We start from the raw sequence: 27,727 nt of genomic DNA on the forward strand, positions 1-27,727 counted from the left end.
CAGATGCACTGCAGTACTTAATGCAGCTGGTGGCCACACCAGATAATGACTGTTACTTTTGATTTTGACCCCCCATTTGTTCAGGGACACATTATTCCAATTCTGTTACTCACATGTCTGTGGAACTTGTTCAGTTTATGTCTCAGCTGTTGAATCTTGTTATGTTCATACAAATATATGCTGAAAATAAACGCAGTTGACAGTGAGAGGACATTTATTTTTTTGCTGAGATTAGATTTAAACTCTCTCAATGCTAAAAACACTCGGCCATTCACTACTAAAATGTAGACTTTTACAACCCACACTGAGAACATGTTGTTGAGTGTTTTTCAGTGTTTGCTGGCGGCTTGGCGTTACCCACTGGGTACAAACTGGTTCAATCAATACGGTTTCAACGTAATTTGAAACTGTACAGTGAGTGACATGGAATATACTTCGAAAATACATTGGATTTGAAAAAAAGTACATTTGGTAAAATTTAAACCACAGGATTACAGTGGCTTGTGAAAGTATTCACCCTCTTGACATTTTTCCTATTATGTTGCCTTACCATCTGGAATTAAAATACATTTTGGGGGGGTTTGTATAATTTCATTTACAGAACATGCCTACCACTTTGAAGAAGGTAAATATTTTTTATTGTGAAATAAACTAGAAATAACACAAAAAAATGGAAAACTTGAGCTTGCATAACTATTCACTCCCTCAAAGTCAAGACTTTGTAGAGACGCCTTTTGCAGCAATTACAGCTGCAAGTCTCTTGGGGTATCTCTCTATAAGCTTGGCACATCTAGCCACTGGGACTTTTGCCCATTCTTCAAGGCAAAACTGCTCCAGCTCCTTCAAGTTGTATGGGTTCTGCTGAGTGTTGCTTTAGAAGTATAATTAGGGTCACTGTCCTGTCTCAAATCTCTGGAAGACTGAAACACAGGTTTCCCTCAAGAATTTCCCTGAATTTAGCATCATCCATCATTCCTTGAATTCTGACCAGTTTCCCAGTCCCTGCCGATGAAAAACATCCTCACAAAATGATGCTGCCACCACCATGCTTCACTTTGGGGATGGTGTTCTCAGGGTGATGAGAGGTGTTTTGTTTGCGCCAGACATATTGTTTTCCTTGATGGCCAAAAAGAGTCATTTTAGTCTCATCTGACCAGAGTACCTTCTTCCATATGTTTGGGGAGTCTCCCAATTGCCTTTTGGTGAACACCAAATGTGTTTGCTTATTTTTTTCTTTAAACAATGGCTTTTTTTCTGGACACTCTTGTGTAAAGCCCAGCTCTGTGGAGTGTACGGCTTAAAGTGGTCCTATGGACAGATACTCCAATCTCCGCTGTGGAGCTTTGCAGCTCCTTCGGGGCTATCTTTGGTCTCTTTGTTGCCTCTCTGATTAATGCCCTCCTTGCCTGATCCATGATTGTTGGTGGAGGCCCTCTCTTGGCAGGTTTGTTGTGGTGCCGTATTCTTTCCATTCTTTCCATTTTTTAAATATTGATTTAATGGTGCTATATATGTGTGCACCTCTTTTCCGTTTTTAATTTTTTTAAATTTTATTAAACATGTATTTTTTTTTCATTTCACTGCACCAATTTGGACTATTTTGTGTTTTAAATTACAGGTTGTAATGCAACAAAATAGGAAAAACACCAAGGGGGGTGAATACTTTTGCAAGGCACTGTATGTCATCATGGTAACCAAATTTCAACATAAACAAAACTTTGTATAAAATATAATGAAGTTGTACCTTTAAAACAATGTCAGTCTTCGATGTTATTTCCACTATCATAAAAAAACAATAGACTGGGTAGCACCTCGTACTGGAGAATCCACAGCTATCCTTTGGTCTCCCATGCTGGGTTTTAACCAAGTCTAGCCATGTTTAGCTATGATATTTGTCGCAGACTATTAAAATAAAATAAAATGCTATTGATCACATACAGCACATTCAAAAAGCATTCCTTCCTTTTAACTACATTTTGTTACAATACAACCTTATTCTAAAATGGATTAAATTAAACAAATTCCTCATCAATCTACACACTATACCCCACAATGACAAAGAGAAAACCGGTTTTTAGAAATGTTTGCAAATTTGTAGAAAAACTAAAATAGAAATACCTTATTTATATAACTATTCAGACCCTTGCTATGAGACTCAAAATTGAGCTCAGATGCATCCTATTTCCATTGTTCATCCTTGAGATGTTTCTACAACTTGATTGGAGTCCACCAGTGGAAAATGTAATTGATTGGACATGATTTGGAAAGGCACACGCTTGTATATATAAGGTTCCACAGTTGAGAGTGCATGTCAGAGCAAAAACCAAGCCATGAGGTCGAAGGAAATGTCTGCAGCATTGAAGGTCCCCAAGAACACAGGGGCCTCCATTTTTCTCAAATGGAGGAAGTTTGGAACCACCAAGGCACTTCCTGGATGTAACAAAGACGCAGGGAGTCAAGCAGCAGGTGCAGATGGTGAGTTTAATAATAACGGACATGGAGAGTTACAAAACCTGTGATGCATCTGGACATAAAAACAGAACCAATACTGAGTGATGCTAGGGAGTGGTAGATAAAGGGGGAGAAATTAGGGTAGTAGTCCAGGTGTGCCTCATGATGGTGTGTAGGTGTGCATAATGAGAGTTACCGGGTGTGCGCAATGATTGGGTTCCAGGACTGGTGGTTAGTAAACCGGCAAAGTTCTCTGGTCTGATGAAACTAAGAGTCTCTTTGGCCAAGCTTCATGTCTGGAGGAAATTTGGCACCATCCCTAAGATGAAGCCTGGTGGTGGCAGCTAAGATGAAGCCTGGTGGTGGCAGCATCATGCTGTGGAGCTGTTTTCAGCGGCAGGGACTGGGAGACTAGTCAGGATTGAGGGAAAGATTAACGGAGCCAAGTACAGAGAGATCCTTGTTGAAAACCTACTCCAGAGAGCTTTTAACAGGACAACAACCCTAAGCACACAGCCAAAATAACACAGGAGTGGCTTAGAGACAAGTCTCTGAATGTCCTTGAGTGGTGCAGCCAGAGCCCAGACTTGATTCCGATCAAACATTTCTGGAGAGACCTGAAAATAGCTGTGCAGCGACTCTCCCCATCCAACCTGACAGAGCTTGAGAGGATCTCCCGAGAATTGGAGAAACTCCCTAAATACAGGTGTACCAAGCTTGTAGCGTCATACCCAAGACGACTCGAGGCTGTAATCACTTCCAAAGGTGCTTCAACAAAGTACTGAGTAAAGGGTGTGAATATTTATGTAAATGTAATATCTCATTTTTTACATTTGCAAGAATGTCTAAAAACCTGATTGTGCTTTGTCATTATGGGGTATTGTCTGTAGATTGATGAGAGAAAAAAATATTTAATCCATTTCAGAAAGGCTGCAATGTAACAAAATGTGTAAAAAGTCAAGGGGTCTGAATACTTCCTAATGGACTGTACATTGGGGTGGCAGGTAGCCTAGTGTGGTTAGAGCGTTGTGCCAGTATCGAAAGTTTGCTAGATCAAATCCCCGAGCTGACAAGGTAAAAATCTGTCATTCTGTCCCTGAACAAGGCAGTGTTTCTAGGCTGTTATTGTAAATAAGAATTTGTTCTTAACTGACTTGCCTAGTTAAATAAAGGTTTAAAAAAAATATTGAAGTATTATTTGCAATTGTCACTATGACATTATACAATGGGTGGGTATAATCCTGAATGCTGATTGGTTAAAGCCGGTGTCTATTCCACGTTACCACTGGCTAAATCTATGACCTGCCTATTTACTCTGTTCCATCTGACTGAGCAATCCACTGTCTCATCAGCCAGCCAGGCAATTTGTTCACTTGATTTAAACTATAAAAAGCATCTACACACTATCTCACATTTCTTTTAGACTACCATTTAGTTTTAAACAACGGAAATTTGTATCAACCTTGCTGTTTCTCTATCTGACATTTGCAACATTGTTTCAATATTCAAATTCAATCTCCAGCTGTCCCATAGTAATTAACGTGTCGGGATGAGGCAGACAGACAGGCAGTCAAAATCATGAATCAGCATAATTTCTATGGATATATACAAAGAATAGAAATAGAAAATGAAGAGCAGCTAGTTTTCTGTTTTTGCAGCTTCAGTTTGAAGTGATTATGTAGGTTGTGTTGTTGCCTAGCTCTTCTGAACAACAGTGTCCTGACGAGGGAGCATATTTTCTATGCCATTAGCTCATTGTTATGTATGTATCCAAATAAATGTCACTAGGAAAGTTTAAACAAATGCAGCTATTTTGCTGTTATTCTGCCTGCACTGTTTGACGTGATTGTAAATTAGCCGTAGTTGGCTAGCTAGCAAGCAAGGGATAAGAACATTGGATAGCTAGCAAGCAAGGGATAAGAACATTGGATAGCTAGCAAGCAAGGGATAAGAACATTGCCAGCTAGCATGGAAATTGAACATTTAGAACAACATAGAACAGAAAGACTAGGACTGGGTCGTGTCTCTGGCAACTGAAAGGATAGAACGAACGACCAGCCGGCTTGGGTAGCGACCCTAGATTTGTGTTGGGACTATATCTTGTGGAAGGATAAAAATAGTATGAATAAATTAATCAAAATAACGTTGTTAATGAAAATATGTCAACCATTATTTGAAAATATTGGCCACCCGTTGTTTAAATTGATAATAGTTGGTAACACCGGCGCGTGCAATAAGGAAGTAAAGTGGAATTCGAACCCATCACCTCCATTGTTTGGCTGTGGCCATAGCAACGTTCTAAAATGAGGTGAACAGATAGTGGAGGGAAACTCACCTCAACTCCTCTAGGCCTACTTTGACACACATGCAAAACAGACTAGACTAAATTAGGTTTATACTAGGGATACAAAATGGTTTGAACCAAACAATTCCAGTCCCGTTAAGTATTTCTGTAGCCTAATAAGTGAGGAGCAGTTAATTTGAACATCCTGACATGTGCATCATTGAACCAACAGCTGGAGGCAAATGATGGAACACCTGTTGCTAAGCAACCACCAGTCCGTTCTTCAGAGAGGGCCACATATTTGGCCACATATCTTGTTGAGAAACTAGACCCCGGCTTTGAAGCCAACTCACCCCTCGCTCACATTAATCTTTTTGAATAGCTATATCCAGCTTTGTTATGGATGTCGGAGATTTAAACAGTCCTGGAATCGATGGGCCTCATTCCAGTCTCAAGACTGTGCTCCTCTCCTCGCCCCTACCTGGGCTCGAACCAGCCACCCTCGAAGCATCGTTACCCATCGCACCACAAAAGCCACAGCCCTTGCAGAGCAAGGGAAACAACGGCTTCAAGGTCTCAGAGCGAGTGACGTCACTGATTGAAACGCTATTAGCGCGCACCCCGCTAACCATTTCACACTGGTTACACTAACTCCCCTTTTGAACTCCTCCTTTTCCACAGCAACCAGTGATCCGGGTCATGGCACCAATGTAACAGTATAGCTCCTGTCCCTCTCCTCATCCCAACCTGGGCTCGAACCAGGGACCCTCTGCACACATCAACAACTGACACCAACGAAGCATCATTACCCATCGCTCCACAAAAGCCACGGCCCTTGCAGAGCAAGGGAAACAACTACTTCAAGGTCTCAGAGCGACTGACGTCACCGATTGAAACGCTATAAGCACGCACCCCGCTAACTAGCTAGCCATTTCACACCAGTTACACCAACAAGTTTCAATCAGCCTAAGCACCGGACAGAGATCAGAGGAGGTGAGTTTGTTGCCTACGACCTTGCGAGAGCATGCACCACAAACAGATCACTAGTGATGGGTCTGCTTTTTTGAACAGATCTTTTTGGTGAACGTCCGGAACCGAATCACATCGTGAAAGAGCCGTTAATTTTTCTCCCTGATTTACATAGCCTACTGCAACTACATTTTTGTTGTTACTAAAAGATATGTTTTTCTACAGATAAGTTACAACATAATCATTTTAAGAGGGTCCAGTAAATAGTGCTAGAGGGGAAAAGCACGTCAGTCTGGTCCATGCTGATATTTTCAGTGCAGGCATCTAATAATTTGGCCAGGTAAAAAAATATTTGATTTCACATTTCACGATCTGATGTAATGGTAGGCTACATTTAGGGCTTTATGTTGTAGATTAGAATTTATTTTATGGTTCTAGGTCGATTTTAAGGCATTTTGAACGAACAACTATTTGAGAGTGTAACCTCGGAATGCCCATCACTACAGACAGTCCCCTCCCATCCCAGTTTCACATTTTACATTTCTGTGGCAGAAAAAACTTCCTTTTACACAGTTGTCATTTTTGGCTTATGCAATGACATAATCATCAATTTGGTAGTTACAGTCTGTTCTTACTAACTTTTTTCAGTGAAGAGAGAGTTAGCCTTGTACCACTTCAACATTCCCAAATGGACTCTGGGAAAGGATTATGGAGAGTTTACATCTTCAGCTAGAGTAGGAAAGGTCTGACAGTAGTGCACAGAGATTTACTACAGTGCATTTTCCCTCCATGGTAAAACATGACCCTTTGCCAAGCTGCAGTCTGGTCACTCACCTGCTCTTCAACCCGGTCAAGAATGCTCATCACATGTTGACTTGACACACTGCTCTGTGTTCAGATAGGGTTGAGTACAGAACGGCCAGGATGCCAGCCGCACCAATGTTTTGTCAGCAAATGGAGACAAAACTCAGTACAACTGGCAGGTGAAAGGAAATATGTTGAGTTGTATTATTATCTCATGTAAATGTGCCATATTCTAAACCTCACTGTATTACCTCATTTGGTTTTGAGGACCATGCACCTGGTCCCCTCCCATCCCTTTTTACATTTCTGGAGTCACTAGTTACAGGGCAAATGGAGGAGAAGGACATCCCAGCCGCACTGCTTCTTGAACACTGCCCTCCCGGATGACCTGGAAACTCAGTACAACGCCAGTGTCAGCATGTGGCACGCCACCTCATGGGACATCCCAGCCGGCCAAACCCTCCCTGACCTGGACGACGCCAATTGTGCGCCACCTCATGGGTCTTCTGGTCGCGGCCGGCTGCGACACAGCCCGCGATCAAACCCGGATCTGCAGTGACGCCTCAAGCACTGCGAAACAGTGCCTTAGACCGCTGCGCCATTCATGAAGCGCTTCCATCCCTTTCTGACCTCTGATTCCTGCAGGCAGGAGTTTCTGCTGGCCCAGGGGTGCTGGTGTACCCGTATGGATCTGGACGTGGCCCACCAGCACCTCTACTGCTTCTCAGACCTTGGTCTGCTGTGCTAATTCAAAGAGGGCATGACAATTAACATAGGAGTTGGGAAGACAGCACAAACACATCTGGTACCAGGCTATAGCATCAGCCCACCAACCAGGTCTGCTGTTCTCAAATGAGAGTGGAGTAAAGTTACAACATCAAATCAGATTTTATTGGTCACATACACATATTTAGCAGATGTTATTGCGGGTGTAGTGAAATGATAACACCGTAGTCAGTGATCTGTGGTTTGTAATCCATCACTCTCCCATCCTGTTCTCTCTGTAGTCAAAGCGTGGAGCAAGGCGGCCCATCTCCTCCATGTGTTTGAGGGCCATAACCAACCTGTCACCAACCTGGTCCTGCACCCTGACACCCCTCCATCTTCATCTCTGGCTCTCTGGACGGTAGAATCCGCCTCTGGTGCCTGGACACCCTGACCCAGCTCTGCAGGTGACCCCCTGCTCCCTCTACCCTGATCCTCTCACTCATATAGACTCTGAATTGTAGTTAATTGAAAGGTTGGCATGCAGTATATTTTGTGAACACCTGAGGGCGGGCATTCATAAATGGACACAGTCTGATTAGTGAAGTCCCTTCAGCCTTCACTTCCTCTTCTCTTTCCGTCCACTCTCCCCCACATTTTTTTCAGATTACTTTCTATTTTCCATATTCCTCATCTTACTTTCTTTACTTCATGTTATCACCCCTCCATCTGCAGTGTAACATGTGTGAAGGGGGTTCTGGGACTGGGGCTAACAGAGGAGGGGCTGCTGAATGCCTGGTCTCTGAGGAACATGCAGCTCTACCAACCTAACTACTTCCTGGACTTCTGGAGCCACCTGCGCTGCCTAGCCCTCTCCTTCACACTGTGCAAGGCCCTGGACAAGACCACATGCCTTCTCACCCTGGGGGAGGGCAACAGGTCTACTATGTTCACCAGGTTTTATCATCATCTTCAATCTTCTTCATACAGAGTGTATTGAAATGACATCTGTATCCTTGTAAAGTGTTCCATTCCTGTATTTCATGTTTAGATGTCAGGCTTTCTGTTCAAATGGCAATTATGGTCTTTTGATTGGCAAAGAAATTGCCTCGAAGTCACAATTGCAGCATTTTATAGAACATAAAAGTGTGATATATTTTATTGAAGCCTTCCATAGATCTGCCTCTGTCTACTATACAGCCTCCACATCTTCTCCTGTACAGATGGTAAGAAGTTGTGCATGATGCCCCCACACCCCTTCCACTCACTGCTGAAAGTCCTGCCTAACTTTGCCTATGGCCGGGCCAGTCGGGCCATCGCCCTCCTGCTCAGCTCCTGGGAGATCTGGGTCTACACAGCCAGGTAAGTGGGTCAGAACAGGTACTGCTGGGAGTGGCTTGAGTCATTGTAGTTGTTTATATGACACTATGAAATCATATGATCAGATGTGATCAAAGGGTTTGATCAAAGTATTTTCCCCTGTAATCTCTGCAGGACTGACCCAGTGTTCAGTGTGGCTAGGTTGGAAATCAGGGAGATGCAGCAGCTCATTGCTTACATCATGCCAAAGGACAGGGCATGTGTAAAGAGGTGAGGGATTGACGAGGGGCTCCGGCTGAAGCATGGTCAGGTTTTCAGTGGAAAGTGTAGTAAATGCATGCATGTTGTTTATATGTTTATACACAAAAAGGGAAAAGGCATTTGCATTGGCACCGGAGGTGCACCTTGTGACTACGGCATCGAGTTTGGTGTTATTGTCCAGTGGTCAAGGGGTCTGTGCACCTTCATTAGACGTCTCCTGTGAGAAGAGACAAATCTGGGAGTGTTGTAGCCTGGGATTTCTCATCTCTCCTGTCTGCTACTGGACTGATGAGGGAATGGTCTGTGCAGATGCCATCAACTTCATACTGTGTGGCATGTAGGTATCTACACCCCAATTTCCATTTGTCTGCCTGCCTTTTTTATGTCTACTGTATCAGTGTGTCATTTCTCGCCGTCATTCGTGTATCCATATCTTTTGATAATTGTCTTTTCAAGACGAAAGAATACTATTCATGGATGTCATCATTCGAAATCTGAAATTCTGTGAGATTAAAATCCACAAAGATCCTGTAAGCATTCCACTACAAACTTCCCTTCAGTTACATATACCTTACCAGGGGGTTGACAGTTCACTCTTCAGCCACTAAAGGGCCTATATTCTTCTGAGGAGGATGGGCAGGAGGTGGGGGAACTCGCTCTCTCTCAATTCAATTTCAATTTAAGGGGCTTTATTGGCATGGGAACCATGTTTACATTGTCAAAGCAATTGAAATAGATAATAAACAAAAGTGAAATAAACAATAAAAAATAAAAAGTAAACATTACACTCACGAAAGTTCAAAAATAAAGATATTTCAAATGTCATTTTATGTCTATTTACAGTGTTGTAATGATGTGCAAATACCTTTCTCTCTCTCTCAAAGCTATCTGTGTGTGTACACATTTATTTAAGTTTTTCTCTGTAGGATTCAAAGTCCAGTGTGGATGAGATGATACCAGCTCCCTCCCTAACCTACCAGTCCCTGCCCAGTCCCATCTCCTCTCTGTCTGTGCTTCAGAACCCTGCTCCTTAAACATGGACAGTCCACCACGGACCTCATACAGACCCTGGGTGAGACATAAGCCAAGGAGATCGTTAAATCATACTTTATTTCTTTTTATTGACCATCTACATTTGAGTCATTTAGCAGACGCTCTTATCCAGAGCGACTTACAGTTATTGCATTTATATTAAGATAACTAGGTGGGACAACAACATGTCGCAGTCGTAGTAAGTACACTTCTCAATAAAGTCAAAGTTGGTAAGAAAAAAAAGAAGTGTGTGTTAGTTCACAAAAGGGTGGGTTCGAAGAGGCAAGGTTTCCAATGTTTTTGGAAGATGGGCAGGGACTCTGCTGTCCTAGCTTCAGGGGGAAGCTGGTTCCACCATAGGGGTACCAGGACAGAGAACAGCTTGGACCTGGCTGAGCGGGAGCTGCCCTCCTGTAGGGGTGGGAGGGCCAAGAGATCAGAGGTGACAGAACGGAGTGCTCGGGTTGGGGTGTAGGGTTTGAACATTGCATGAAGGTAGGGAGGGGCAGTTCCTCTTGTTGTTCCGTAGGCAAGTACCATGGTCTTGTAGTGGATTCGACCTTCAACTGGAAGCCAGTGGAGTGTGCGGAGGAGCGGTGTGACATAGTGTTTTACATGTGTATCTTGTATTACAATTAGCTTCAATTCTCTTTCAGTAATTTATTTAAAGGTATGTTTTAAAGCCTTGTTTCATCTTCAGACACTATGGTCCAAAACATGAGCGCCAGTCCAATGTTGTCATTACAGTAAACCTCAGGAAGGCTTCCCAGACCTCCAGCATGTGGAACTACTCACTGACAGCACAACCCTCTCTCCATCTGCAAAACATCAATTAGTGTCAAATATGGGTGTTTGAGCAGGCTCAGCTGTGTACAGTATGCACGACTGTGGAGCTACAAACTTTTGAGTTGACATAAAAATGATCTCTAAGGTCAGGGCGTGACACGACTACAGTCATTCAGTGTATACCTTATCACTGACATTGTGTTTAAGGTTTAAGGCAGGTATTAAGATTTTCAAATTGGTTTTGAAATCGCTATCATCTGGTCAGGTTCCTCAGAAAGATTGGCAGCCTGTAGTTTCCTGCCCACGTTCCTCACCAGGGACTGGCAGTGGGAGGCAGGCTGCTGTTGTCTCTAAGAGCAGGCCGGAGAGAGCACATCTGACCTGAGACAGCCATCTCAGGGGCTTCAGAGGAGAGCAAGCTCTCATAGGCCACCTGCAGTCAAAAGGTCAAGGTAGATAATATAGCACAACCTGTAATAATGCTTACATTACATTAGTTCATTGTTGTGATGACGTACAAGTAATAGTTACGCTTACAGATATAACTGTAAATATCAATTTATTTTCCAGGATAAGCCACAGCATCATTCTTCTTGTGCTGAAAAAAATGTGCTGAAAAAAATGCTTGTTAGATGTGCTGTATGTGCCTGTTACCTTGATGTACTTTTTGTTTTGTGAGCAGCAGAAGGAGAGTGGGGATAGGACTCCCAAAAAGACAACCTCTGCATCTAGAAGGGAGTCCAACCACACCCCCAGCTCTGTACCTGACAGAAGACCCAGCACGGTGACTAATAGATTACCCAGCCCTGTGACTGACCCACCCCCAAGCCACACCCTTACCTCAGGTAAAGCACCCATCAAAGCTCACACGCAGACTCTGTCGAGACCGAGTCTGCATCTCTCCCGTGGATAGGCAGACCATTCCATAAAAATGGAGCTCTATAGGAGAAAGCCCTGCCTCCAGCTGTTTGCTTAGAAATTTTAGAGAAAGTAAGGAGATAAAACCTCGAAATCAACCCTAGCCTTAACAGGAAGCCAGTGTAGAGAGGCTAGCACTGGAGTAATATGATCAAATTCTTTGGTTCTAGTCAAGATTCTAATAAACTGAAGTTTATTTAGTGCTTTATCCAGGTAGCCGGAAAGTAGAGCATTGCAGTAGTCTAATTTAGAAGTGACAAAAGTGTATTGTCCGCATAGCAGTGAAAGTTAACATTATGTTTCCGAATGACATCACCATGAGGTAAAATATATAGTGAAAACAATAGTGGACATATAACGGAACCTCGAGGAACACTGAAATTGACAGTTGATTTGTCAGAAGACAAACCATCCACAGACAAACTGATATTTTTCCGACAGATAAGATCTAAACCAGGCCAGAACTTGTCCGTGTAGACCAATTTGGGTTTCCAATCTCTCCAAAAGAATGTGGTGATCAATGGTATCAAAAGCAGCACTAAGGTCTAGGAGAACGAGGACCGATGCAGAGCCTTGGTCTGATGCCAAAACTTCTTATGGCTGGGGGGCAGTATTGAGTAGCTTGGATGAATAAGGTGCCTAAAGTAAACGGCCTGCTCCTCAGTCTCAGTTGTTAATATATGCAGAGTATTATTAGTATTAGATAGAAAACACTCTAAAGTTTCTAAAACTGTTTGAATGGTGTCTGTGAGTATAACAGAACTCATATGGCAGGCAAAATCCTGAGGAGAAATCGAAACAGGAAGTGAGAAATCTGAGCTTCGTATGTATTCACCACAGTTCCCAATGAAATCCCCTTGAGATATGAATGATGTTGCACTTCCTAAGGGTTCCACTAGATGTCAACCATCTATAGAAATTTGAATGAGATGTCTACTGTGTTGTGGGACTGAATGAGAGCAGAATCTATCAGGTGACTGGCAGTCAGCCATTTTCTGATCACGCTCATTCCTCATGGTATCCACTTGCGTTCCACTGCTCATCAAGACACAAAGGAATATTCCGGTTGGAACTTTATTGAAGCTATATGTTAAAAACATCCTAATGATTGAGTCTGTACTTAGTTTGAAATGTTTCTTCGACCTGTAATATAACTTTTTGAAGTTTTTGTCCGACGTAATGCTGACCAGAATGAGTGTTTGGATATGTATTTGGTATTTGGACATAAATAACGGACATTATCGAACAAAACAAACAGTTATTGTGGACCTGGGATTCCTGGAATGCTTTCTGATGAAAATCATCAAAGGTAAGGGAATATTTATCATGTAATTTCTTGTTTATGTTACGGCAACATGGCGGCTATTGTGACCTTTTCTTCTGAGTGCCGTCTCAGATTATTACATGGTTTGCTTATTCTGTAAAGTTTTTTTTAAATCAGACACCGGTTGCATTAAGGAGAGGTATAGCTATAATTCCATGTATATAACTTGTATTATCATCTACATTTATGATGAGTATTTCTGTTGAATGATGTGGCTGTGCAAAATCACTGGCTGTTTTTGGAACAAGTGAATGTAACGCACCAATGTAAACTCATATTTTGAAAAATATGAATTTTATCAAACAAAACATGAATTGTGTAACATGAAGTCCTATGAGTGTCAATCTCATGAAGATTATCAAAGGTTAGTGATGAATTTTAGCTCTATTTGTGCTTTTTATGACTCCTCTCTTTGGCTGGGATAATGGCTGTTTTTATTGTGGTTTGGTGGTCACCTAACATAATCGTTTGTGGTGCTTTCGCCGTAAAGCCTATTTGGAACCGGACACTGTGGTGGAATTAACAACAAGACTACCTTTAAAACGGTATAAGATACTGTACATGTATGTTTGAGGACTTTTAATTATGAGATTTTTGATGTTTTGAATTTGGCGCCCTGCACTATCACTGGCTGTTGTCATATCATCCCGTTAACGGGATTGCAGCCATAAGAAGTTTTAAAAGGTATTTTACCACCTTCACGACTGCAGTCTCAGTGCTATGATGTGCGTTTCGAATACATTGTTTGTCTTCAGGAAGGCAGTGAGTTGCTGCGCAATAGATTTTTCTAACATTTTCGAGAGGAATGGGAGATTCGATATAAGCCGTTAGTGTTTTATTACTGCCACTTTTAGTGAGTTTGGTACACATCCGATGGATAGGGAGCCGTTTATTATATTTAACATAGGATATGACTTGACCATGATAGCTGACTATCCAATATTACACCTAGAAGTTCAACTTCTTCGACTTCTTCAGTGGTCACACCCTTTATGCACAACTCCAGTTGAGGTTTAGGTCTAAGAGAATGCTTTGAACCAAATACCGTGCTTTTTACAGTGCTTTTCCCATTCTGATACTGACTGTAACTCCTGGCTAAGAGTCTCAGTGAGCTCACTAGCTGTAGGTGCTGATGTGTAGAGTGTGCATACGTGGTCATTTTAGTTTCTTGTTGTAAGACAAGTGGCATATCATTTGTAAAAATAGAGAAGAGTAACGGCCCCAAGGCAACTGAGGGAGAACGAACTGTACATACAGTATCTGATGTTAGAGAAGCTTCCCCCCAAGAGTTCTATTGGGTAGGTAATTCTCCAACCATTTTATGGCATGTGATGTAATACCATAACAAGTTAGTTTTTTCAATAACAAATTATGATTAACAACATCAAAGGCTGCACTGAAATCTAACAATACAGCTCCAACTATCATCTTATTATCCATGTATTTTAGCCGATCAGACATCTGAGTCAGTGCAGTACAAGTTGAGTGCCCTTCACTATATGCATGCTGAAAGTCAGTAGTTAGCTTGTTCTTTGAAAAATAGCATGGTATTTGTTCAAACACAATTTTAATAATAATAATAATAATATATGCCATTTAGCTGACGCTTTTATCCAAAGCGACTTACAGTCATGTGTGCATACATTCTACGTATTTTGGGCTTTAGTTTACTAAGAACATGCAGCAAACTGATTGATCGGCCAGCAAAGGGTGGTTTACTATTTTTAGGTAGTGGAATTACTTTTGCTTTTGGACACACACTCCTTGAGGCATAGTGACCTAGGTACTGTATGAATAACAACACACTGCACTTCAAAGCATTTCGACACACTCGCTAGCATTTCGCTACACCCGCAATAACATCTGCTAGATATTTGTGTGACCAATAAAATGTGATTTGATTTAAATCCACACACAGAATGTAGCCAAGAGGTGGAGGAGCAGAAGAAGAACAAAGAACGACATCTAGTTTTCTTCACGCAACACTTAACAGGAAGAGTTTGAGGCATGGCGGACAAGAGTCCCACAGAGGAATTGTGATTGTCTCGACAGCCTCATTCAAGCAAGAAGAACCGAGGGACAGAAGGACACTTGGAAAAGCTGAGGATGGAGGGAGTGGAGAGGAAGAGGTAGAGAGAGTGGAAGAAGAATGTGATGGGAGGAATGAGGATGGGGTTAGGGTAGAGGACATGAATGGGAGGGACAATGAAGAGGACAAGGTATATGGAAAACCTGAAGAAGCATTGGAGAACGATGAAGTACAAGAAGAAGAATGGAAAGGAGAGGATATGTTTTACAATGGTGATGAGGGAGAGTGGAACAAAGCTGAAGAGTGGGATGGTAGACCTAAGGGAGAGGGCAAGATAGAAGAAAGGCCCACAGATGGAGTGAAGAGAGAGGACAGATCAGATGTTAAAGCAAAAGGCATTGTCAACAGAGGGGGAAGAAGCTTGGAGCACAGATGCTTAGCCTGATGTAAGTTCACAAACTTAGTGTAAGATGTAAGTTCAGAAACAACCATTAGAGAGATCTGCTTTAGAAAGTAGATACAGTCAAACAGATTCAGTCAAAACACTCATATTGACTATTCAGAACATGATTAGTCAGACTTCAGTGAAATAGGTCAGTGGAGAATTCATGGAGATATTAAGCATGTCTTGGGAATTGTATGCATGATACAGTATGTTTCAGTGCAGAGTTTAGTTGGCATCATTAGATGCTTAACAGCAGAAAGAGAGAATGATTCATTCTTGGTGCTGTTAATGGGTCAATAAAACAATTTTCACACTCCAGCAATCTATTGGAGGTTTACACGATAAAATTACTAATCATGACTAATCACGCTAAACAAGTGCTTCAGCTGCAACATTGAAACAAATGACAAAACTTTGTGTAAATATTTGAAAAGGCTATCATAGAAATGAACTATTTATCATGATCTTCATTATGCTGGATTATATATGAGATGCGTTTTCTGTTTTCCTCCAGCGTGCTGAAGTTTCCTCAGTCCAAGAATCAGAGGATGTCAAAGCTCAGGACAGCTACAGTAAGCTTCATAACATGATCCATAAACATACTACCTCTGTCCATCATTTACTTAAAGAGATACTTCAGAATTTGGGCGATGAGGCCCTTTATCTACTTCACCAGAGTCAGATGAACCTGTGGATACCATTTGTATGTCTCTGTGTCCAGTATGAAGGAAGTTAGAGGTAGTTTCCTATTGACCAGAAGTCATTGCGCCAGTTGGCATTGGCTCGCGAAACTACCTCAAACTTTCATACTGCACAGACATATAAATGGTATCCACAAGTTCATCTGACTTTGGGGAAGCAGATAAAGGACCTAATGTAAGGATCTATGTATTTGGTATCAGGCAGGAGTATCCGGATCCCAAGTCCCTCTGAAGGCCCAGATAAGACCATAGCGGATTAGTCTTTACTCCCATCAATCACACAACATCAGTGTCTCCTGACCCCCTCCAGTATTTATGCTGCAGTAGTTTATGTGTCAGGGGGCTAGGGTCAGTTTGTTATATCTGGAGTACTTCTCCTGTCCTATTCGGTGTCCTGTGTGAATCTAAGTGTGCGTTCTCTAATTCTCTCCTTCTCTCTTTCTTTCTCTCTCTTGGAGGACCTGAGTCCTAGGACCATGCCCCAGGACTACCTGACATGATGACTCCTTGCTGTCCCCAGTCCACCTGGCCGTGCTGCTGCTCCAGTTTCAACTGTTCTGCCTTATTATTATTCGACCATGCTGGTCATTTATGAACATTTGAACATCTTGGCCATGTTCTGTTATAATCTCCACCCGGCACAGCCAGAAGAGAACTGGCCACCCCACATAGCCTGGTTCCTCTCTAGGTTTCTTCCTAGGTTTTGGCCTTTCTAGGGAGTTTTTCCTAGCCACTTTGGGGTTTTAGGCTGGGTTTCTGTACAGCACTTTGAGATATCAGCTGATGTACGAAGGGCTATATAAATACATTTGATTTGGATTTGACACAGAGGAACTCTGCTCTATGTCAGTTGGACAGTGTTGAGAGCCAGGTAGAAAAGGATCTCCCGAGGTGAGGAGGCTGATGCATGTATTACAGTATTGTGTTTGTACAGTACATATCTCACAACAATTTAATCAGATACATGAAATAATCATTTACAAATATATACTATATTTCCCTCTAACTTGTTTCCCTGCTTGGCCAATCCTAGACATGAGTACCTGCAGAAGGTGCGGAGAGAGAGAACCCGGCGGGCCCATGAGAGGAGAGGGGACGTGGAGCCCCAGCGCCTCCAGCAGTGGGTCAACCAGCCCCACCACACCCGCTGTTGGAGTGCCCACCCTGGGGGCCATGGTGAGACAACATGCTGCTGAACCATGGTGCACATAGTGGCCCAACACTGCCCTTTATGATTATCATGCAATAGCTATTCTAACACTATTATAAACACTCTCACATTGATTCTTATAACATATGTATCGTTTGGGTGACCTGTCCTCTACCATTTTTTGTCAGAGAGGCATATATTTGATGCTCTAGAATCTAGGCAATGTGAGCAGGGTAGGTACATGCCCCGCCATCCAGCTCCATAATGGGGGTACCCCCCACAGTCACCTGCCTCCCCCCAGTCACGCTGCATCTCCACCCCTGGTCTCACTCTGCCACCCCACAGCCAAAACCCTGCATCAGGCCTGGGACTCAGAGGAAGATCAGCCTTTCAGGTAAAAGCTTCCATATGGGCATGTGTTTAGCTCAGTAGGTGATGCAATGTGTATCACAGGCCTTGTGGCCAACGTCTCTTTTTCTTACTGTTATTTTATGAAGTAATGTACAGTATGTGAGTACAGTAATGTCACATCAGTGTTGGTGTGTGCGGTATGTGTGTGCTGAAATCTGCTGTGGTCCACCTTAGGCTCTCGATGTCTGTGGAGCTTTGCAGCTCCTTCAGGGTTATCTTTGGTCTCTTAGTTGCCTCTCTGATTAATGCCCTCCTTGCCTGGTCTGTGAGTTTTGGTGGACGGTTCCCTCTTGGCAGGTTTGTTGTGGTGCCATATTCTTTCCATTTTTTAATAATGGATTTAATGGTGCTCCGTGGGATGTTCAAAGTTTCAGATATTTTTTATAAGCCAACTCTGATCTGTACTTCTCGACAACTTTCTCCCTGACCTGTTTGGAGAGCTCCTTGGTCTTCATGGTTCTGCTTGCTTGGTGGTGGTCCTTGCTTAGTGGTGTTGCAGACTCTGGGGCCTTTCAGAACAGGTGTTTATATACTGAGATCATGTGACAGATCATGTGACACTTAAATAAAGTCCACAAGTGTGCAATCTAACTAATTATGTGACTTCTGAAGGTAATTGGTTGCACCAGATCTTATTTAGGGGCTTCATAGCTTCCGTATATTCTTTTGATTTCACTTCAGCAATTTAGATTATTTTGTGTATGTCCGTTACATGCAATCCAAATCAAAAATCTATTTAAATTACAGGTTGTAATGCAACAAAATAGGAAAAACGCCATGTCATGCAGTTAATATACTTTTTGGGAGGAGATTGATCGAAAGGTCAAATCTGACTTTTAATCTTCTAGCCATGACCGTCCCGCTCAGCGGCTTGTGTTCGCATCAGCGAACTGTAAAGGTCATATCCAAGCGACGACAAAAAACAGTTGGATGTAAACAAATATACAGACAGGGGAGGTATAATTAGCATGTTACTGTGTATTATGATTAAATCCAGAACAGATTTAGAAACAACAGGGTTTCGTTTTTTCACATTTTCACATTTTGGAAGTATTGCATGTCCGCAATTCTTTCTAATTGTCTTATCAACTTGTTTTTTACGTTTGGAACTAAGGAAGTGGTCTAAGGAAGTGGTCGGCTTAGATCAGTGGTTCCCAACTCCGATCCTTGAGTACCTCCAACAGTGCCCCATTTTATTGTAGCCCCGGACAAGCCAACCTGATTCAACTAGTCAACTAATCATCAGGCCCTCAATGAGTTGAATCAGGTATGTTTGTGCGGAGCTGCAACAAAAATGTGTGCTGTTGGAGGTACTTTGTCAGAAGGTGAGTGTAGCTGGTGCATCATGTCAGGCGCAGGAGAGCAAAATGAGTGAGCAACGTACTTTACTCAAAAATTAAAGGCACAAGGTAAACAAATACTCTTGACCAAAAAAACAATGGAAAATATTACTCACAGGTGAACACAGCACCCGTCGAAAAACCAGCCATCGTGAACCGAACTGAACATAGAGATAATTACGCACAACAAACATGGGGGAAACAGAGGGTTAAATACATGATACATTGGATAATGAAAACCAGGTGTGTAGAAAATAAAGACAAAACCAATGGAAAATGAAAGATGGATCAGCGATGGCTAGAAGACCGGTGAACGCCGCCCGTACAAGGAGAGGGGCCGACCTCGGCGGAAGTTGTGACAGTAACCCCCCCCTTGACGCGCAGCTCCAGCAGCGCGCTGACACCGGCCTCGGGGCAACCCGGAGGGCGAGGCGCAGGGCGATCCGGATGGAGACGGTGGAACTCCCGAAGCATCAATGGGTCCACACGTCCTCCACCGGCACCCAGCATATCTTCTCCGGACCATACCCCTCCCACTCCACGAGGTACTGAAGGCCCTCGCCCCACGTCTCAAATCCAGTATGGATCGAACTGCATACGCCGGGGCCCCCTCAATCCAGAGGTGGCGGAAGAACCTCCAGCACCTCAGACTCCTGGAATGGACAGTCCACCACCGGCCTGACGAGAGACACATGGAACTAGGGGTTAATTCGATAATCGGGGGGAAGCTGTAACCTGTAACATACATCGTTCAGTCACCTCAGGACTTTGAATGGCCCCACAAACCGCGGGCCCAGCTTCCGACAGAGCAGGCGGATGGGCAGGTTTCAGGTCAAGAGCCTGGTGCGAACACTGGGGCCTCACTGCTGTGGCTATCTGCGCAGGTTTTCTGGCGCCTCACGGCCCGCTGAAGGTGCACATGAGCGGCATCCCAGGTCTCCTCAGCACGCCTAAACCAGTCATCCACCGCAGGAGCCTCAATCTGGCTCTGATGCCAAGGCGCCCGGACCGGCTGGTACCCCAGTACACACTGGAAGGGGGAAAGGTTAGTGGAGGAGTGGTGGAACGAGTTCTGGGCCATCTCTGCCCAGGGCAAGAATGCCGCCCACTCTCCCGACCTGTCCTGGCAATAGGGCCGCAGAAACCTACCCACATCCTGGTTCCCTCTCTCCACCTGCCCGTTACTCTCGGGGTGAAAACCCGAGGTAAGGCTAACCGAGATCCCCAGACGTTCCATGAACGCCCTCCAGACTGTTGACGTGAACTGCGGACCTCGATCAGATACTATGTCCTCAGGCACCTCTTAGTGCCGGAAGACGTGAGTAAACAGAGCCTCCGCCATCTGTAGGGCTGTAGGGAGACCGGGCAAAGGGAGGAGACGACAGGACTTAGAAAACCGATCCACAACGACCAGGATCATGGTGTTGCCCTGTGATGGAGGAAGATCCTTTAGGAAATCCACCGACAGGTGCGACCACGGCCGTTGTGGAACGGGTAAGGGTTGTAACTTCCCTCTGGGCAAGTGCCTAGGGGCCTTGCACTGGGCGCACACCGAGCAGGAGGAGACATAAACCCTCACGTCCTTAGCTAAAGTGGACCACCAGTACTTCCCACAAAGACAGCGCACTGTCCGACCGATGCCCGGATGACCAGAGGAGGAACGTACAGAACGTACAGACGCCCAGCTGGACATTGAGGGGGAGTGGGCTCTGTACGTAACGCTCGCTCGATGTCCAGCCTCACACTACCGGTGCCACCAGGCACGAGGCCGGGAGTACGGGAGTGGGATCCATGGGTTGCTTCTCTGTGTCATACATCCGGTACAGTGCGTCTGCCTTCCCGTTCTAGTAACCTGGTCTGTAGGATAGGGTGAAAATAAAACAGGTAAAAAACATGGCCCACCTTGCCTGGCGAGGATTCAGTCTCCTCGCCTCCCGGATGTACTCCAGATTGCGATGGTCAGTCCAGATGAGAAAAGGGTGTTTAGCCCCCTCAAGCTCAAGGCAGGTGAAGTGGAGGGCTGAATGTACCCCTGCCCCACGGATTCGGAGACATATGTTTCCATAGCCGTCGTCTCGTCTTATGACAGGGGATACACGTGACCTAATTATGACCCTAATTATACTTCTAAAGCAACACTCGAGTGGTTTAAGGGGAAAATTTTACATTTCTTGGAATGGCCTAGTCAAAGCCCAGACCTCAATCCAATTGAGAATCTGTGGTATGACTTAAAGACTGCTGTACACCAGTGGAACCCATCCAACTTGAAGGAGCTGGAGCAGTTTTGCCTTGAAGAATGGGCAAAAATCCCAGTGGCTAGATGTGCCAAGCTTATAGAGACATACCCCAAGAGACTTGAGGCTGTAACTGCTGCAAACGGTAGCTCTACAAAGTATTGACTTAGGGGGGTTGAATAGTTATGCATGCTCAAGTTCTGTTTTCTTCTCTTATTTCTTGTTTGTTTCACAATAAAAAATATTTAGCATCTTCAAAGTGGTAGGCATGTTGTGTAAATCAAATGATACAAACCCCCCCAAAATCTATTTTAATTCCGGGTTGTAAAGGCAGCAAAGTAGGAAAAATGCCAAGGGGGGTGAATACTTTCACAAGCCACTGTGATCGTCTAGAATGTCTTCGAATGCTGCAGGGTAAGATGTCACCTTTGGATGGTGGATCATTCTTGATACCCTTGGGAAAATGTTGAGGTTGAAAAGAACGATGCGCCTGGCACCTACTACCATACCCTGTTCAAAGGCACTTATATATAGTGTCTTGCCTGTTCATCCTCTGAATCGCACACATACAAAATCCATGTCTCAATTGTCAAGACTTTAAAATCCTTCTTTAATCTGTCTACTCTCCTTCATCTGTAGGTTTCATCAAGTGACATCCTTAATAAGGGTTCTTAGTTTTCACCTGGATTCACCTAGTCAATGTCATGGAAAGTACAGGTGTCCTTAATGTTTAGTATACACATATACAGTACCAGTCAAAAGTTTAGACACACCTACTCATTCAAGGGTTTTACTATTTTCTACATTGTAGAATAATAGTGAAGACATCAAACTATGAAATAACACATATGGAATTATGTAGTAACCACAAGTGTTAAACAAATCAAAATATATCTTATATTTGAGATTCTTCAAAGAAGCCATTGCCCTTGATGACAAATTTGCACACAAAGAGAAACGACAGTCCTTCATTACTAAGACATGAAGGTCAGTCAATCGGAAACATTTCAAGAAATTTTAAAGTTTCTTCAAGCGCAGTTGCAAAAACCATCAAGCGCTATGATTAACTGGCTCTAATGAGGACCGCCACAGAAAAGGAAGACCCAGAGTTACCTCTGCTGCAGAGGATATGTTCATAGAGTTACCAGCCTCAGAAAGTACAGCCCAAATAAATGCTTCACGGAGTTCAAGTAACAGGACATCTCAACATCAACTGTTCAGAGGAGACTGAGTGAATCAGGCCTTCATGATCGAGGTGCTGTAAAGAAACCACTACTAAAGGACACCAATAAGAAGAAGAGACTTGATTGGGCCAAGAAGCACAAGGAATGGACATTAGACCTGTGGAAATATGTCCTTTGGTCTGATGAGTCCAAATTTGAGATTTTTGGTTCCAACCACCGTGTCTTTGTGAGATGTAGAGTAGGTGAGCAGATGATCTCTGCATGTGTGGTTCCCACCATGAAGCATGGAGGAAGAGGTGTGATGAGCTGACAGGGTAGCCTACTGGTTAGAGCGTTGGGCTAGTAACTGAAAGGTTGCGAGATTGAATCCCCTAGCTGACAAGGTAAAAATCTGTTGTTCTGCCCCTGAACAAGGCAGTTAACCCACTGTTCCTAGGCCGTCATCGAAAATAAGAATTTGTTCTTAACTGACTTGCCTAGTTAAATAAAGGTAAAATAAAAATGGTGCTTTGGTGGTGACACTGTCAGTATTTTTATTTATTTATAATTCAAGGCACACTAAACCAGCATGGCTACCACAGCATTCTACAGGGATATACCATCCCATCTGGTTTGCGCTTAGTGGGACTATCATTTGTTTTCAACAGGACAATGACCCAGCACACCTCCAGGCTCTAAGGGCCTTTTTGACCAAGCACAAGAAGGAGATGGAGTGCTGCATCAGATGACCTGGCCTCCACAATCACCCGACCTCAACCCAATTCAGATGGTTTGGGATGAGTTGGACCGCAGAGGGAAGGAAAAGCAGCCAACAAATGCTCAGCATATGTAGGAACTCCTTCAAGACTGTTGGAAAAGCATTCCTCATGAAGCTGGTTGAGAGTCGGAGTGTGCAAAAAGTGTGCAAAGCTGTCAAGGCAAAGGGTGGCTACTTTGAAAAATCTAAAATATATGTATATATTTGTTGAACACTATTTTTGCTTACTTCATGATTCCAAATGTGTTATTCCATAGTGTTGATGTCTTCTCTATTATTCTACAATGTATAAAATATTACAAATAAAGAAAAACCCTTGAATGAGTAGGTGTTCAAACTTTTGACTGGTCCTGTATATATATCTACAGACAATTCCTTCAACCTCATGGCTTGGTTTTTGCTCTGTGTGACCTTACAGTATATAAACAGGTGTGTGCCTTTCCAAATGATGTCCAATCAATTGAATTTACCACAGGTGGACTCCAATCAAGTTGAAAAACATCTCAAGGATGATCAATGGAAACAGGATGAACCTGAGATCAATTTCGAGTCTCATAGCAAAGGGTCTCAATACTTAAGTGAATAAGGTATTTCTGTTTTAAAATGTTAATATATATATATAGGGGTCTCATCTTAATATTGAGGTAGAATAGTAGTTGTGCAGCAGTTTTTCTCTTGTTCCACTCAATTAGCCGATGTCAGCAACATTTTTTAAACTTCGGTAATATAGTCTAGCCATTGATTTTGTTCGTCAGTCTCACTCATATCATATTTAAAACTGCAAACATTTCTCTCCACCCTATGGCAGAAGTAGTAGAATTGCAGAAAATTAGCTGTTGCACTGCAAATGTTTCTCTCTGCCCCATGGCAGAATTTGTAGAATTGCATGAAATTATTTAACAAATGGCAAAATCTTCTCTCCGCCCCATGGCATTTTTTTCTCTCTCTCTCTCCTCTGTCACGAGGGTGGTCATTAAAATGATTTTCTCGCAACAAAATTGAACTTATGGCCCCCAGAAAACTAGGGCCGGCTCTGACTGCATGTGTCAATATGGATTTGGGTATTCACAGCCGCGAGCCACTGCAGCCTCATGATGAGTTCAGATTTTTTGTGGTCCTCACCCCAATCAAAGTTGTCCATCCCTGGGTTAAGGTTAGCTAAAATGCAAAAATGTTCAAATTTGGACATTCATTTGACAAAAGCTAGATCCCTTCTGTGTAAATTAATCTAACCTGCTACTAAAAAGTGACTTCCGGTCATAGCTGTCAAAACAAGACCTAGTCAAAACATGACACTTCGATACAGCTACAACCGGAAGTAACTATCTGTAGCAGGTTAGGAGAGCATTTTTGCTAACCCGAACCCGTTTCCTAACCTCATTCCCCTAACCTGCTGCAGAAGTTCTAACCTGTAACATAAGTCACTTCCAGTAGTAGCTGTATTGAAGTGGCGTGTTTTTAGGGAATATGGTCGCAGGTTTGGACTAGTGGTATATACGTACAGCAGCTAAGACCGGAAGTTACTTTTTCGCAGCAGGTTAGATTAATTTAAGCAGCAGGTTAAGATAATTAGGAAAAGGGTTAGTGTTAGCTAAAGTGCTCTCCTAACCTGCTACGAGAAGTCACTTCCATCTGTAGCTGTACTCAATCTAGTTACAACTATGGTCGCAGGCTGGTTAGTGCTATCCGGATTCCTTGGGATGTCCCTACCCATAACACTAACCTTACCTAACCCTTACCGTAAAAAAAACATTTTAAAATTCAACTTCAATGGGGTAATGTCAGAGTTGGGATGTCCCAAGGATCCCGTCGCAGGCCTGGTCACAGGTCAAGTAATCAATCCGTCGATGACATCGATAGGTGTCCAATGCAGGCATACAAAATGGAATCTGTCAAAAATGATAAATGCATCCTCTCTTCGACTGTAGCCTGCTACATAAGAGTTGAATTGTAAACCAGTAAAAGTCTACAACAAAAGTTTAAAAAAGCACAGAATATTCAGCAAACATTGCATGGAATGGTGTTGATTAATGTATGACGCATAGCCTTTGTCTGGCAATTGCAGTTAGCACTGTAGGCTATTTCAAAACAACCAATGAAATGTATGTAAACTTAATTGAGGTTTTAACATAGTTTCTTTTTTTTCTTCATTTCACCACATGGCGATGAGTAAACATGTAATTGCCTGTTGAATTATTGACCTTTGCGACGTGAATATTCTGTATGCAGTTATCAAGAAAGATCTGCAGTTACTGGATCTGTAACCGGAGGCAAACACAGAGCACATAATTTTAATTGTGCTTTTATCATTGGAAAGAGCCATAAAACTACTATGGCCTTCTCAATTTATGACCAGGTGATAAATGCTGACTGTGATGAACTCATATATAAAGAGGCATGCCTTCTTCAACACAATATGCCTTCAGTCCTCGAAAGAGCAGTGGTGAGTAGACTGCCAGTTATTTTCTGGTTAGGTTGGGTGATTAGCAATAGGATTTGTTTATAGCATGAGCCAGTGGGTTTGGGCAAGCTGATCAATGTCCTACAGCTCTAGCCACCTGTTGAGTTTTAATGTGTCATACAAAGACTCATTGAATGATACAATGAGATATAATGAAATAAAACAAATTCAATCATTTATTGAAATTTAAGTAAGCCTAATTGGGGGACTGAATAGGTCTAAATTGATTGTGGTAAGAAAGACCAAATGTCTTTTCACGATCTGACCTATTCTATATCCATATTGTGCAACTCCATATTGTGCACCTCTATCTCATCTTTACAGGTTGTTGAAGGAGTAAGTGGTATCTGCAGTAAATACAATTCAGGGAAGAATGGCTTCTGACACGGACTCCAATACTGCTGGTGTGCAATACAACCGCTGGAATGAAGACAACATCAATCTGAATGTGGCTGGGACAGGTGTAACGGGGTAAGCTCTGAGGAAGACCCATGACTGGGCGACAGAAGATACAATCAGTGTTCTTACTATTATAGGGTACCCGTTTATTAATCACAGGAGATAGGCGATATCAATTATAGTGAATGACAATGTTTTAGGCAGTTCAAGAAACACTTACTTTCAATTAAGGTATATGAAGTTGAAAATTGTATTCAGTGCAGTGTTTCCTACCTTTCATCCTAGTTTATTAACTTTCCCAAATGATGACCCCTTGAGTTTACTGATCGTGTATGGACTGACCTTAACTGTAATCAGTGGTCATATTATGACATGTTCTGTTCCCCAAAGGCTGTACAACAGATTCTGCACTGGCACCTTGGGCATAGCTATCAAGGTGGCCGGAGCTTTGGCTGCACTGGTGGCTGTCTACATCATTGGATACGTCACTGGATATTACGTCCACAAATGCTGACCGGCCACTGACCGAAGGACCCTCAACAGATGGAATTATGTTGGGATTGCAGTTTGCTTGTTGTAAAGTGATTTTACAGCTTCCCACAGCTTTGTCTTATATGTGAAAAGTCATTGTCTAAAAACATGAACATAATGTTTGACTTACAGTGCTTGGTATTCAATATGTTCTTGTCACTAAGTGATATCTATTTCAATTGTTTTTTCAAGATTGTACTTGTACAGGGCTTGTTATGTTAGCCTATTCAACTGTATATCAAGGCCATGTGGATTCAATATTTTAATGAAAGGACACAGGCAATACTAATAGTAATAAAAAAGCTGTTGAAAATATGTTAATTACCTGTGTTATTCAACAAACATGGTGTGGTAAATATGCTGTCAAACAAGAGGTTTGCCTCTCTTAACAAAGACTGGATTTTTTAAATTTAGGTGTCATCTGCAAATATATCAAACCTAATCATCATTACAAAAATACACTTTAATATTTATTTTCTCACCTCAAATCCTCAAGTCTGTAATGAGAAATAGCTTTATAATCAAACTGTCATAGGGATTAAAAAAAAGTCTGTAAATTTGAGCCCTGGACTGGGGTGTAATTTATAGTGGGAAAGGGGGGGACATGGCCACCGCTCCCAATATTAGAGGCAAATGTTGTCCTCTGCAATGTTCCCCTCCCTAATGTTGAAGTCAAACCTATGCCCACTGCCCATAGAGGCTGTAATGTCCACAATGTATACTGAACAAAAATATCAACAGAACATTCTGGTCCTTCTGTGGCACAGTTGGTAGAGCATGGCGCTTGTAACGCCAGGGTAGTGGGTTCGATTCCCGGGACCACCCATACGTAGAATGTATGCACACATGACTGTAAGTCGCTTTGGATAAAAGCGTCTGCTAAATGGCATATATTATTATTAACATAAGTGTGCCACAGATGTCTCAAGTTGAGGGAGCATGCAATTGGCATGCTGACTGCAGGAATGTTCACCAGAGCTGTTGCCAGAGAATTGAATGTTAATTTCTCTACCATAAGCCACCTCACAACCGCAGACCACGTGTAACCACGCCAGCACAGGACCTCCACATCCGGCTTCTTCACCTGCAGGATCGTCTGAGACCAGCCACCCGATGAAACTGAAGAAAGCCCTTTTGTGAGGGAAAATAATCATTCCGATTGGCTGGTCCTGGCTCACTGTGCCCTCCCAGGCCCACCCATGGCTATACCCCTTCCCAGTCATGTGAAATC

At 43.0% G+C, this 27,727-nt stretch overlaps 1 long non-coding RNA gene and 1 other non-coding gene across 2 annotated transcripts; both read left to right on the forward strand.

Annotated features, from left to right (window-relative positions):
* Positions 1-8,476: 8,476 nt before the first annotated feature.
* LOC118360406 (uncharacterized) lies at positions 8,477-11,451 on the forward strand. Its single transcript, XR_004820854.2, has 4 exons — positions 8,477-8,575; positions 8,708-9,131; positions 9,721-9,866; positions 11,295-11,451. It is a non-coding gene; the product is annotated as an uncharacterized LOC118360406 (long non-coding RNA).
* A 3,330-nt stretch (positions 11,452-14,781) lies between these two features.
* Positions 14,782-25,947, forward strand: LOC118360407 (uncharacterized). Its single transcript, XR_008085468.1, has 4 exons — positions 14,782-15,329; positions 15,843-15,900; positions 16,488-25,548; positions 25,891-25,947. It is a non-coding gene; the product is annotated as an uncharacterized LOC118360407 (transcript).
* The last annotated feature ends 1,780 nt before the right edge of the window (positions 25,948-27,727 follow it).

The sequence above is a fragment of the Oncorhynchus keta genome, chromosome 28 (assembly GCF_023373465.1).
Source record: "Oncorhynchus keta strain PuntledgeMale-10-30-2019 chromosome 28, Oket_V2, whole genome shotgun sequence".
Taxonomy (NCBI): domain Eukaryota; kingdom Metazoa; phylum Chordata; class Actinopteri; order Salmoniformes; family Salmonidae; genus Oncorhynchus; species Oncorhynchus keta.